Here is a 14,776-nt window from a genome sequence, read left to right as displayed (position 1 = left end):
CGCCAGGGAAGTCCTCCAGTCCTGGTTCTTGCAGCTGCCTGCTCCTCAGTGCCCAATGACCCCGAGGTTCGGCAGTGCCATCTCGTCCTGTCCCACGTGGTGCCCGAGCTTTCTGAGACGCTCTCTGTCCCGTGAAGGTTCTCGCGCCGGCTTTCCCGGCCCCACCCTCTCACCCACCCCTCAAACCCAGGCGGAGCCTCTTCGCAGCCCATCCCCCTGCTCTGCCGGGACCTGCCTCCCGCCACCTAGGGAACTCCACCTGGAGAACCCCGGTGCTCCCTCCTGGCATCCCCACTGCTTCCCTAAAGTCTCTAGGTAGTCTGTGCACGGGTCTCTTCCCCGCAATAAGCCCAGAACTCCTTTCCGGGTGAGAAGGCAGATGCTGACGCACCGGCTTCTTCCCAGAGCTGGGCATGGAGCCAAAGGTAAATGTCACTCAATGTTAACTGAATGAACACTGTGTTCACACCACCCACATGAGAACAAACATGGCTTGGAATCGGCAGCCCCCCAGGCAGGCAGCTAGGGACCCTGAGGGTGAAAGAGGTGGGCTCCAGGGGCCCTGAGGGTGCTGGTGGGAAGGGCAGGGCGGCTGACCTGAAGCGGAGTGTCCCAGGTGATGGGCTAGGGGCTGGTCCCGAGTGGAGGCGGGCAGACCCGGGGAGGCTGCGGTCACTGACCGGCGGCCGCGGTTGCAGAGGCTGCGGCTGGTTTCTGGCGTTCTTGTGTGGGCCCGCGTCCTGCTGACCTGAGCGCCCTGGCCACCGGCCACTGTGCATCTGGTCTCTCCTGAACAAGGAAGAGACTTCTCCTGGAGGGCAGAGACGGGGACACGGTGGGAGCAGAGGAGGGGTTGGGGGCCGCTCCAGTGATTCTGAGCAGCTCTCTTGGGCGAGGCTCTGCTTCTGGGCTGGGCATCTTTTCTGTGGCCACAGCCTGGCCAGTGTCGCTTCCGCACAAAGGAGCAAGTGGGCCCCAAGATTTAAAGGTAGGATCGCTGTGAACTTAACCCATTATCAGCTGGCTACCAGAGGGCGGTTTTCCCACAGGGATACCCAGTCTCACATGGTGATTGGCGAGTCTTGCTCTTCTGTGTGTGAATGTCCCGGGCGACCTGCCCGCGACCCCTCATCTGGGCTGCACCTTCGGGTCACCTTTCTCATGGGCACCAGAGGCTAGGCTTGCCTCCCTGTGCAGAGACCGAAACAAGCAGCGTGGGTATGGCTCCAGCACAAGGGGTTTATGCTGTAAATACAGTAACTGTAGTTTGATCATATAATTTAAATTATTCAGATTTGTAAGGTTTTGGGCAAGGTTTGATATCAGGTTTTTATTGGGCAGACTGAGATATCATGGAATCATACCTGATGTTGGTGTTTGGAAGGCAAACCTATGCAAAGATGCCTGATTTGAGAGATGTATAAACGAATATTCAAGAAAACAGATTCTCTGCAAAGAATATTTCAGAATAACTAGAGGCAGCAAATATGAGATAACTATGCCTCCAGGGCCCTGAGTTTAATCCTGGTAAAATACATACAATATAGAATTTACCATCTTAACCATTTTTAGGTGCACAGTTTAGAGCGATTAAGTGCATTTTCATTGTTGTTCAACCTTCCCCCCATCTCTCTCCAGGACTCTTTCATCTTCCCAAAGGGAAACACTCTCCCCATAAAATAATAACCCCTCTGCTAGACCCCTCTCTGCAGATTTGACTCCTTTCCTAGGGAGGATCATAAAAGTGGATCATACAGAATTTGTCCCTTGGTGTCTGTCTTATTTCACTGAGTGTGATGCCCTCCAGGTTTTTCTATGTTGTAGCCGGCATCAGAGTCTCCATCCTTTTTAAGGAGCGTAATATTCTATTATGTGGACAGACATTTTGTTTGCCCATCATCCACTGATGGACCCTTGGGCAGCTCCCCTGTCTTGGTTGTTGTGAGTGATAGTCTGTGAGCACAGGTGGACTGTGACCTTCCATGAACTAGGCTTTCTTGAGGGTGGGGGGGAGCGGTGCCCAGTGCTTCTGTGTTGTGGGGGCTGTTTGATTGGCCAGGTACAACGTACCCAATTTTGTAAACTGGGCCTGAGTACTTTTCAAGGGCCTAAGAAAAAATATGAGACCAGAAAAAAATTTCCCCCCTGGTTTAAAATACAAAAGGAACACTATAGGGTTTCCCCCATAGTCAGTGGTTAAGTCTTTGCCCTCCACTGCAGGGGGCATGGATTTGATCCCTGGTTGGGGAACTAAGATCGCACATGCCATGCCAAGTAGTATGACCAAAATTTTTTAAAAATAAAATAAAGTATGTTTCAGTTTAGTTCAGTCGCTCAGTCATGTCTGACTCTTTGCGACCCCATGGACTGCAGCACACCAGGCCTCCCTGTCCATCACCAACTTCCGGAGTTTACTCAAACTCATGTCCATTGAGTCGGTGATGCCATCCAACCATCTCATCCTCTGTCGTCCCCTTCTCCTCCTGCCCTCAATCTTTCCCAGCATCAGGGTCTTTTCAAATGAGTCAGCTCTTTGCATCAGGTGGCCAAAGTATTGGAGTTTCAGCTTCAGCATCAGTCCTTCCAATGCATATTCAGGACTGATTTCCGTTAGGATGGACTGGTTGGATCTCCTTGCAGTCCAAGGGATTCTCAAGAGTCTCCTCCAACACCACAGTTCAAAAGCATCAATTCTTCGGTGCTCAGCTTTCTTTATAGTCCAACTCTCACATCCATACATGACTACTGGAAAAACCATAGCCTTGACTAGACAGACCTTTGTGGACAAAGTAATGTCTCTGCTTTTTAATATGCTATCTAGTTTGGTCATAACTTTTCTTCCAAGGAGCAAGTGTCTTTTGATTTCATGGCTGCAGTCACCATCTGCAGTGATTTTGGAGCCCAAGAAAATAAAGTCTGTCACTGTTTCCATTGTTTCCCCATGTATTTGCCATGAAGTGATAGGACCAGATGCCATGATCTTAGTTTACTGACTGTGGAGTCTTGAGCCAAATTTTCACTCTCCTCTTTCATTTTCATCAAGAAGCTCTTTAGTTCTTTGCTTTCTGCCATAACGGTAGTGTCATCTGAGGTTATTGATATTTCTCCCAGCAATCTTGATTCCAGCTTGGGCTTCATCTAGCCCAGCGTTTCTCATGATGTACTCTGCATATAAGTTAAATAAGCAGGGTGACAATATACAGCCTTGACGAACTCCTTTCCCGATTTGGAACCAGTCTGTTGTTCCATGTCCAGTTCTACTTTGGAACTTCCCAGGTGTTCCAGTGGCTAAGACTCCTCACTCCCAATGCTGGGGGCCTGGCTTCGATCCCTGGTCAGGGAACCAGGTCCCACATGCAGCAACTGAGAAACTGTGCAGCCAAATAAATCAATAAAATAATAATAAAAGAATTTGTTTAGAAAAATCTTCTCCATAATATAAAAAAAAGAACACTGCAGATTTGAAATGTTAAAATGTTCAAGTTGTGATTGAAATTTAGCTCTTATTCAGTTTGGAAATAATGATTGTATTTGATACATTTGACATGGGAGGGAAACAGAGTGTACAAAGTTCAAACAATGACTGTGGGGCTGCCATTTATCTTGGAACATGTTTATAGGACTCAACTGTCTGGTGTCATTTTCCTCAAATCATGTGATGTGTGTGCAGCATCTGAGACCTTTGACCTGCCGTGAAGGAAACGAAGTTCCTGCACCCTTTCTGCTGATGGCCCTCACAGATCAGCAGGAAGGCAGAAGGGTGGTGGTCAGCTGCAGGGAGGAGGCTGCAGCCAGGGACGAGGGGCAGCTGATCCAGAGCTTTCCCAGCATGCGGGCTGGTCCATCCCTGCACCAGACCTGAAGACAGGCGGTGTGCAGACACTGATGGCTGGAAAGATCGTCTCCAGTGCACGCAAGGGGAGGATGTCGGTGGGGGAGGTGGGGCGACTGACTAGACGTGGGGTGTTGTCATGGCCTGAACTGTGTCCTCCCAAATCCTACCCCAGGACCTCAGGATGTGATTCTGTGGAGATGGGACCTTTAAAGAGGTGACTGAGGTAGAATGAGGTCTAAAGGGTGGGCCCTCATCCCATAAGACTGGTGTCCTTATAAGAGGAGATCAGAACACAGGTACACAGTGATGGCCATGTGGGGACATGGGGAGGAGATGCCAAGGAGAGAGGCCTCAGAGGGAACCAGCCCTGCCCACACCTTGATCTGGGCCTGTCAGCCTTCAGGATGCAAGACCATCCTTGTCTGTGGTGTTTGTTACGCAGCCTAGCAGACTGATATGGGCGTCCTGTGTGATGGGTTAAGGGGCACATTTGGCTTCTCAGGCTGGTCCTGAGTTGGTAGAGGGGCACAACCACGGTGGACATCTGGGGTCACTGAGAGGTTTGACTGGCTCCCCTGACTGGCTGCTCTAGGCTGTGGGTCTGTCTGTAGGTTCGGTCTCCCAGGACCAGGAACTGTGTCTTGGGTTCCATCATGGAAACACTTGTCTTCTTCCCAAGGGCCACTTTGGAGTAGAGGGTCAGGAGTCTGGGTGGGAAGACTGGGAGGTGCAGGGGCTCCCAGTGAGTCCCCAGAACCCAGAACAGCCTGCTCACACCTGCAGAGCCGCAGTGAGGTGCTAGGAGACCTGCACACACCCCTGGACATCTGTCAACATGTAGGATGCTCATGTGATAAAGGTGTGTCCCAGCTTTACAGGTGCTTTTCTTTTTTTTTCTGAGGGGAAAAGTTTAGAACGCTGTTGTCACATGTTGAAATAGACTTTGAAGGTGCTTTTTTTTTAAAAAAATCATTTATTTGGTAGGTCTTCGTTGTGCTGCACAGAATCTCTAGTTGTGGTGCACAGGGTCAGTAGTTGCTGGGCAAGGGCTTAGTTGCCCCTCGGCATGCGGGATCCTAGTTCCCCAACCAGAGATCACACACATCCCCTGCATTGCAAGGTGAATTCTTAGCTCCTGGGCCACTGGGGAAGTCCTTGACTTGCTTTTTTAAAGGCAGGATTTAAAAGAGAAATGGTATCGTTGTCACTAAGACCAGCCTCCTCTGGTCTCTTTTTTCTTCATCTTTATCACTTTTCAGTGACAAATAGCTCCAAACAGGGCTCTGAGTTCATGCTATTGTGTCTCTTCTGAAGCAATGAGCAAAACTTCTGAGTGACATGCATATGCTTTTTGTGGCTCATGAGCGATGGCTTACTGCCAATACATTTAAATCTAAAGTTACCGAAAACCGAAACTCAGAGCAGTGACGCATCCTGTGACTTGTTTTTTATATGATTTTTATTTGTTTATTTATTTTTGGCTGGGCTGGGTCTTTGTTACTGTGTGGCCTTTTCTCTAGTTGTGGTGAGCGGGGGCTGCTTTCTAGTTGCTGCCAGTGGGGGCTACTCTTTGTGGAAGTGTGTGGTCTTCTTATTGAAGTGACTTCTCTTATTGTGGAGCACGGGCTCTAGGCCCTTGGGCTTCAGTAGTTGCAACATATAGCCTCAATAGTTGTGGTGCACATAGTCTCAATAGTTGGTCTGAGGCATGTAGGATCTTCCTGGGCTAGGGATTGAATTTGAGTCTCCTGGATTGGTAGGCGGATTCTTTACCACTGAGCTACCAGGGAAGCCCTGATTTGTTATTTCCATTGACAAAAACATATAAATGAGGCTAAACACCTTTTGCCTTTCTGAGATGTTTTGTGTTGCTCAGTTCTGTCCTTACGGGAGGCATACGGTTATTTCTCAGTATTTGTACTGGGCCAAAAGAATCTGTGCTGACAGTAACGGCTCTGGAGTAAATACCAGCCTCCCTCGTTTGGATCAGGTGCTCCTGTGTGAGGTGAGAGGAGCAGGAAGCAAGCCAGACCCCTGCCCGCCCACCCCCACATCTCCAGTGCTGTCCCACTCCCCACCAACACCACTGCCCAAAACTTTCCTGGTCGGCTTGTCTGGGTGGGAGGGAACCACTCCCCCTCACGCACCACTGCCCCGGTCTGTGCTCCTCCCCAGTTCTGTTCTCCCAAAGGCTCTGAATTCCTAGCATGGGGCCCAGACGAGGCAGCCAGATGGGGGAGGCCGAGGATGGGGAGGACTCAACCTGGAGAGCTGGGCGTGTTCCTGGGCTTGGGACCTCAACATTTCAGGGAGTATAAAAAGCAGATTTCCACTGTGCTTTGGAAGGCAGATGACATCGTGACTTCACAGAATCATCTGAAAACCATCAGTTGAAAGGGAGCCCACCCCTCACTTCACAGAGATGGAAACCAGACTCCCCCAAAGACCCAGTGGTCTCCCCAAGGCCCCACAACAAATAGAGTGACCTGGGAGAGTCTGAGGGCGGGGGGGGGCTGTGGTCCCTGAGGACACTGTTCCTGTCACATCACAGGGTCCTGAGCTGGAGACCACAGGGGCCAGTGACAAGGTGGGGCTGAAAGACAGCCAGGAGAGATTGTGGAACATGGGATGGAGGCAGGGAGGGGAGCAGGGGACTCGGCAGCCTGGGGAACCCCTCCCCGCTCACCCCCGACCTTCCCAGGGCTTCTGGGCTTCTACCCTGTGCTCGGCAGAACTCGGAAGGACTCGGAAGGACTCGGAAGGACGGTGTTCGGATCACTTCCGCTCCCTGCAGGGCGCTGTGCAAGTGGCTCTGCTGATGGGCCCCGGCTGTGGTGGATAACAGAATATTCTAGATCAGTGGCCCCCAACCTTTTTGGCACCAGAGACCAGTTTCATGGAAGACAGTTTTTCCAGGGCTGGGGGGTGGGGATGGTTTCAGGATGATTCTCATAAGGAGCACCCAACCTAGATCCCCCGCATGCGCAGTTCACAGAAAGGTTGGCGCTCCTGTGTGAATCCAATCCCGCCACTGAGCTGACAGGAGACGGAGCTCAGGCTACGGTAATGTGAGCATGTGAGCGATGGGGAGCGGCTGTAGCTACAGATGAAGCGTCCCTGCTCAGTTGCCGGTCTCCTCCTGCTGTGCAGCCTGGTTCCTAACAGCCCCAGGGATTGAGGACTCCTGTTCTAGATGGAGCTGGTGGTTACACAACATTAAAAATGCATGCATGAAATGCCACTGAATTGTCCACTTCCGAATGGCTAATTTTATGCTGTTTGAATATCATCTCCATTGAAAAAAAATTAGGAATAAATTGGAAACCAAATTGCTGGCTCTATGAACAGCCAGCAAACCAACACATAGCCCCAGTGGGTCGGAGCAGCTCAGGCTGGGGGTCTGGAGGGCCTCTGCTGAGGGACTTGGAGGCGCGGGAGGAAGCAGGCTGCAGAGGGTAGACCCCCCGGGCACACATTAACCTCAGAGACATTCTCCTCTGAAGCAAAAAAGGGCTTGATCGGTCTCCAGAGAAAAGTGCTGTTGAAAATCTATTTTCCACTCAGTAATAAAGAGAAATTTGCTACCAAGCCCTAAAGAGACACGGAGGGCCCTCAGGTGTGTATCAGGAAGGGGAAAAGTCATCTGAAAGGCCACACAGTGCACGATTCAACCCCAGGATGCTCTGGAAAAGGCACAGCCGTGGGGACAGTAAAGGGGTGGGGTGGGCGGTGCCAGGGGTGGGGGGTGAACAGGCAGAGCGCAGAGGGTTCTCCAGGCAGTGAGATGACCCTGTATGATCCTCAATCACAGGTACACATCATACATTTGTCCAAACCCATGGCAGGTACAACACCAAAACTGAACCCTCATGACAGTGGGCTTAAATTGACAATAATGTGTCAGTATTAGCTGATGAGTCACAGCAAATGCATCCAATTAAGAAGTTAACAATGGAGGTGGAGGGGGGGGCAAGGACGGGAATTCTCTGCACATCCTACACGGTTTTGTAAACAAAGCCCCTCTAAGAAAATCACATCTATTCATTATTTTTTTTTTTAACACCATGCCGTTTTGCCCCTACTATTGTTTGTTTATATATTTGGCTGCATCAGTTCTCACTATGGCACGTGGAATCTTTTTTTTCTTTGTGGCGTGAGGGCTTCTTTCCAGTTGTGTCTTGTGGACTCCAGAGCTAGTGAGCTTATTTGCTGCACTAGCTGTGAGATCTTGGCATCTCAGTGGTAGAGAGCCTGCCTGCCAATGCAGGAGACATGGGTTCGATCCCTGAGTTGGAAAGATCCCCTGGAGGAGGGTATGGCAACCCACTCCAGTGTTCTTGCCTGGAGAATCCCATGGACAGAGGAGCCTGGTGGGCTGCAGTCCATAGGGTCTCAAAGAGTCAGACACGACTGAAGTGATTGAGCTCACAGCGCACAGTTGGATCATAATTTCCTGGCCAGGGATCGAACCCACACCCCCTGCATTGCAAGCTGGATTCTTAACCACTGGACAGCCAGGGAAGTCCCTGTCTATTCATTTTTGAAAATCCATGTTGATGGAGAAGGATTGGGAAGGCAGGAGGGAGGGGAGGGGGAGCCTCGTGGGCAGGCATCCATGCCCTCTGGCACCAACAGGCCGAGCGATGGCCAGTGCTGGGCGTCTGCTGCTGCCACTGCTCTGCCTGCTACCCATGGCCCCAGTGCTGACAATCAAGAAGTACCAGCAGCTGTCCCATAAGGTAAGCGCCACGTCCCTGTCTCTGTAGGGCCCAGGGCTAACTCTCGCCAGACCCACCCCAGGGCACCCGGGCTCCCAGCCCCCTCCCTGCAAGGTGCTCCGCACTTTCTCTCCTGCCCCACCCCCACTTCATGAATGCATCTGCTTCCCAAGGCTCTCAGGTCCCCAGGATGACTGACTCCTGGTGGACACCCAGACCCCTGATGCCAAGTCCCAAGTCGAGGGACCCCGCACGGGATTGGGGTGTGTGTGCAGAAGAGGCAGTATGGGAGGAGGCGGGGCAGTGGGTGGTCTGGTGGGGTGATGTGACCAGCTCCTGTGCGTCGTGGAGCGACAGCAAAGACAACACAGTCTGTCAGTCCTAGGGGCCGTGTGTCAACCCCTGATCCCCACATCCTGCCTGGTCCGAGGTGCCCCTGTGCAGGACGCAGGAGGGAGGGTACCTCGCTGTGTGGCTGCTGCTTCCCAGATGCAGCTCCCGCCTCTGTCCCTCCCGCTCCCCCGCTGGGTTTCTGGCCTCCAGTTCCTGAGCCCAGATGGCTTTTATCTCAGCCAAGAAGAGGTAAAATTACTCACACCCAATAGTAAACCCGCAACGACAACTCTTTGCAGCCTCCAGTAATTTTGCATTTGTAAAGGAGTTTCGAGACGTTGAGAACCAAGTCGAGGGCCCCTCCTCGCAGGAGGTGGGCAGGCAGCAGGACTGGGCTTCCGCTCCAACTCCTAGTTGGCCGTGTGACCTGGGAAAGTCGCTTACCCTCTCTGAGCCGTGACATCTCACCTATAAAATGTGAGAGCACGTGGAGGGGGCCAGGTGAGCTGCTTCTGCTCCCCAGCATCCTTCATCCTCTGGGCCTGGCTCCCTTAGCCTTCCGGAACAGTGTTGGGCAGGCGAGCTAAGTTTGCCGGGCTGGACAACAGCCTTGCAGGGACGCTGGGTCTGTGGGGGCGCACGTAAAGGAGCCCCAACTTTGCAGAGCATCGGAGAGCCCTGTGAGATGCACAGTGAGTGCCAGAGCGACTGCTGTGTCACCAACAGCCTGAACCCTCAGAAGTTCTGTACCGCCCAGACCGCGTTCCAACAGTGCCTGTCCTGGAAGAAGGTCTGTCCTGCCCGGGCGGGTGACAGGTGGGGGGCAAGGGGCTGGGGAGGGCAGCCCCTGAAAGGAGGGCCGGGGGCCTGGCAGAGCGGACCGCTCTCCTTTTGCTGCAGCCAAATGGGTACATCTGCAAGGACCACTTGGAGTGCCAGAGCAAATGTTGTGCCATCAGCAACTACGGGGTGGACACGTACTGCAAAGCCAAGACCATCTTCCTGCAGTGCTTGCCCTGGCGCAAGGTGAGGCCAGGGGCCACGGGGCTGGAGGGAGGCCCCCGCCGGCTCTGACCTCCGACCTCTGTCCCCAGCCCAACTGGGACTACTGCGACTACCACAGAGAGTGTCGCAGCAAGTGCTGCATCCGGCTGAACGAGCTCAGCCCCAGCCGCTGCGTCCCCCAGAGCGGCATCCTGCTCCAGTGCCTGCCCTGGGTGAGTCCTGGAACCCAGTCCGGCCCCACCTGGGGGGCTCAATCCCACGACCGGCCTGAGGGCAGGCGGGCAGTGACCTGGAAGGCGGTGTGTCCATGTGTGTGGGTGGGCGTCCCCTCCAGGAGAGGCCGCCAGTTGTTTCTGCCAGTTGGCCTCCTGTTGCTGCATGCTGCAGCAGGAGCGCGGCTGAGGCATCGGAAGAGGACACGGGCTGTGGGCAGTGGGTTCTCAGGGCCACCGGGGTGGCAGCAGGGCATAGCGTGGACACCTGGTGAAGGGCCAGCATGGGGGTAGGTGGTGGGCCCGCAAGACCCGGCAGCACCGGGGCCTAACTCCTGTGGGGCTGGACGAAGGGGAGGGCCCCCTCTCAGGAGCTTCCTCCTCTTCCCTCCCTCCCATCTCCGCTGGAGACTGTCACTGGCTGAACTGGAAACCCAGAAGGAAAGGGTTCAGTGAGGCAGCCCGCAGAGGTCAGCCCCCGGAACACAGAACCTGAAGACACCGTGGAGAACAGTTGGGGGCAGAGAGGGGTGGGGGCACAGTGATGAGGTTGGAGAGGATGCTCTGGTGTCTGAGCTCGGATGCTGGGATCCAGGACTACAGTCTGATTATAAAGGTGTGTCTGAGCCCAGAGGTTGAGAACCAGACCTTTCTGAGCATCCTCACCTGCTGGCCATGGTCCATCGGCACCCAGAACAACAGTGGGTGCAGCAGGTGCCACAACAGTGAGTCCACGGGTGTCCCCAGGGTGCCCCCAGTGTGTCCAAGTGAACCAGGCAACACCATTAGTGGCTTTGCCCAGAAGTGCAGACTGTCAGTGCCAAGGAGAGTGTCTGGCCATTACCCAACTGGCCCTGGAGGCCAACTCCTTTCTGCCTCATGGGCTGTGTCTCCCTGTGTGTTTCCTAATTATGCTGTGTCTTCTAGTGACGTGGGCCCAGTCTGTGCCCTGGAGACCACCCTACACGCTGAGTCCTGTGTGTGTTCATGGGACCATGAAGGCCTGCAGGTATTACATGTCTAACCGTGAACTCCAAAGACCATCCATGTCCATGCAAGCCAGGGGCAGCTCCTGGAACCTCAGTGTGATGACTTAGCATGAATAAACGTCCTGACTGAGTGAGCATGTTTCTGTGGGTGTGGAGACCTGGGTCTCAGCTCGGCGCCGTCTTGAGGAACCCCCTCAACCGGAGACCAAGTATCCCCAGAGGAAAGGGCAGGTGTAGACGCGCCGCTCCCCTGCAGGCACCTGACTGTGACTTGTCGTCACAGGTAAAAGGTTGGAAGGAGCCCCGACCTTGTGGATGGTGCAGTGAGGGCGATGGAGCCCGCTGAAGACCCCCTGGGGGGAGGGGCCACCTCCCCCTTCGGTCTCGCCCCTCCCCTCTAGTCCCTCCTCCTGCTCCCTTGGCCCCCAGGGTCCCCACTTCCCCCAAGAGCTGAAGTCCTGGCTGATCTAGAAACTGTTCCCTCTGGTGGCTTATAGAGGCGAACAGCACAACTGGCTCCTCTGCTTCCAGAGTGCCAGAAATTTTACTGTCACCTTCCTCTGCCCTCACCCATCTTGCAGATACCAGGATGCTTTTTGGGGCTCTGTTAAAAAAAAATTCCCCTCCCTCTCCCTCCTTTCCTTCTCCTCCTCTCCCTGTCCTTCCTCCCATGTCCCCCACTACTCTCCCTCCTCCTCCCTCTGCCTCCTTCCTCCTCCCTCCGCCCCCCTCCTCCCCCTGCCTCTCCCCTTCCTCCCCCTCCTCTCTCCCTACCCCCTCTTTCCCCCTTGTCTTCCTCCCCTTCTCCTGGGCTGGAGCTGATTATGACAGTCCTTGCAGAGGAAGTCATGAGATGCCATTCAGTTCAGTTCAGTCGCTCAGTCGTGTCCGACTCTTTGCGACCCCATGGACTGCAGCACGCCAGGCCTCCTTGTCCATCACCAACTCCCAGAGTTGACCCAAACTCATGTCCATTGAGTCAGTGATGCCATCCAACCATCTCATCCTATGTTGTCCCTTCCTGCCTTCAATCTTTCCCAGCATCAGGGTCTTTTCAAATGAGTCAGTTCTTCGCATCAGGTGGCCAAAGTATTGGAGTTTCAGCTTCAACATCAGTCCTTCCAATGAATATTCAGGACTGATTTCTTTTAGGATGGACTGGTTCGATCTCCTTTCAGTCCAAGGGACTCTCAAGAGTCTCCCACTCTAATAATGAGAACAAGCCAGTTAAGCCACACACACACACACACACACACACACAAAGAATAGACTTAAATGTAAAACATAATACTATAAAGCATAATGTATAGAAAAAAAATAGAAGAATATTTTCATGATCTTGGATTAGACAAAGATATCTTAGTCATGACCACATTCCACCGATAACAGAAAAAGTAGATAAACTGGATTTCATTAAAATTAAAAACTTTTGTTCCATGATAGACACTGTTAAGTTAATGAAAAGACAAGCCATGGATGAGAAGAAATGACATATCTGACAAAAGACTTGAATCCAGACTAGGGGACTTCCCTGGTGGTCCAGTGACTGGGACGCCATGCTTCCGATGCAGGGGCCCAGGGTTTAATCTCTGGTCAAGGAACTAGAGTCCACATCTCACAATTAAGAGTTCACATGCGACAGCTAGAGATCCCGCGTGCTGCAGTGAAGATGGAAGAGCCTGTGTGCCCCAACTCAAGACCTGGTGCAGACAAATAGAGAAATAAATATTAAAAAAAAAAAAAAAGACAAAAGATTTGAATAGGCATTCCACCAAAACAATATACAGATGGCCCAGAAGCATGGGAAAGTATGTCCACCATCAAGAGCACTGAGGAAAGCACAGAGCAGGCTGAGGTCTAGCATGTGATTAGAGGGACCACAGACTGGGATGCTGAGAGCCTCGGGCACCTGCTGTGACCCTAACCCAGGCGGCCTCATGAGCAGCAGGTGGCAGCCAGGCAAACACTCACCCAGGTGCACCGAGAACTTGTATCCCACAGAAATCTGCTCAGATCTATCCAGCATCACTGGACAGATGACTCAATGCATCCCCAGGCAGGAGGTTGAGCCGCCCAAGGAGGAGCAGCCTCAGAGACCACATCCGCTGGGTCCCATCCACGTGATTCTCCAGAAAAGACCCAACTGGGCCAAGGCAGCTGAGTGGCTGCGCGACTGGGGTGGGGATGGACTCATACAGCAGGGCTTCTGGGGGGTGAGGAGATGCGAAGGGTCCTGGTTGTGGTGGGAGCAAATGGATCTGTGGCTTTCCTCACAGCTCATCTGTTTTGGGGGGTGATCTTTAACGTCATCATACCTGTGAGATGCACATGAAACAAAGCCTTGGGAGCGCTGATGTTTTTGACTTTGTGTGGTAGGGAGGCAGGACAGACTTGAGGAAAACAGGGAGCCACCACGAGCTGAGGACGCTCAACTCCCACCCCGCACTGAGGCTGGCCTCCTGGCCTGCAGGACTCTCAGGAAGATGGGCTAGGAGTGACCACCCCTGGGCGGCATGGGGTCGCCCGTGGGCCGAGGTTCACTGCAGGGCGCTCTCCTTCCCCTGAAAGTCCTGTGGAAGCAAGGTGAGTCTGCAGGAGGCCAGAGAGGCCTGCAGGCTCCACCCCAGCTTCATCTCGCCCCTCCCTTCTCCTCTTCCCACCCCTTCCTCCTCCTCCCTCATCCCTCCCCCTCCCGGCTCCCTCCTCTCCCCTCCCTCTTCCCTTCCTCGCCACACCCCTCGCTCCCCACTTCCCAGGCCACCACTAGTCCACTTTCTGTCTCTGCGAATTTGCCTGCTCTGGATACTCCGAGTAGACAAACTCGCCCAATCCGTGGCCACAGCGGCTTCCTTCACTGAGCGTGATGCTCTCAAGGCTCATCCACATTGTGGCAGGACTTTGCTCCCTTTTGTTCCACTTGAATTTGTACATGTTGTTTGTCCAGCATCGGTGAGTGGACATCTGAATTGTTTCCACTTTTACTATGAGCAAAGCTACTGCGCACATTCCTATGCATGTTCTCTGTGGACACGGATTTTTAATCCACTGGGCATGAATCAGGAGTGGCATGCTGGCTCTGAGGATTACTCCATGTTTCACCTTTTAGGAAACTGCCAGATGACTTTCCCGCACACCTGCGCCTTTTCACACTCCCAGGGCGAGGCCTCCAAACTGTCCACACCCTGGACAATGCCTGCTACCATCCGTCTTCTTGGTCCTGGCCAACCCAGGGGGCAGGAAGTGGATCCCAGAGTGACTGCAGTTCATTCTTTAAGAACAAAGCTGGGGCTTCCCAGGTGGTCCAGTGGTTAGGACTTGACTTTCACTGCAGGAGACACTGGTTCAATCCCTGGTTGGGGAACTAAGATCCTACAAGCCACGGGGGCAAAAATAAAAACAACAAAACCAGAAGGATCCCTCGCCTTAGCTCAGAATGTTCTTGAGACACTAGAAGCAGAGGCCAGAGCTTTGTTGTGGCCAGGGTCCTCCCCACTGCCCAGGGAGCGGGGTGGGGTGGACTGTCCCCAAGTCCTGCCCCACCCACCCCCTCGCTCCGCTCTTCTGGGGCCGGTCTCCCGCCGCAGGGATTTCTCAGGATCCGCCCCAGAGCCTCGCGGCGCCCCCTACTCCCCGTACTCAGACACCCGGTTCTCAGCGGTATCCCGGCCACGCTAGTTCCAGCCC

Source organism: Cervus elaphus, chromosome 5, assembly GCF_910594005.1.
Source record: "Cervus elaphus chromosome 5, mCerEla1.1, whole genome shotgun sequence".
NCBI classification, from domain to species: domain Eukaryota; kingdom Metazoa; phylum Chordata; class Mammalia; order Artiodactyla; family Cervidae; genus Cervus; species Cervus elaphus.
The sequence above is the reverse complement of the archived record's forward strand: the minus strand, read 5'-3'. Positions refer to the sequence as shown.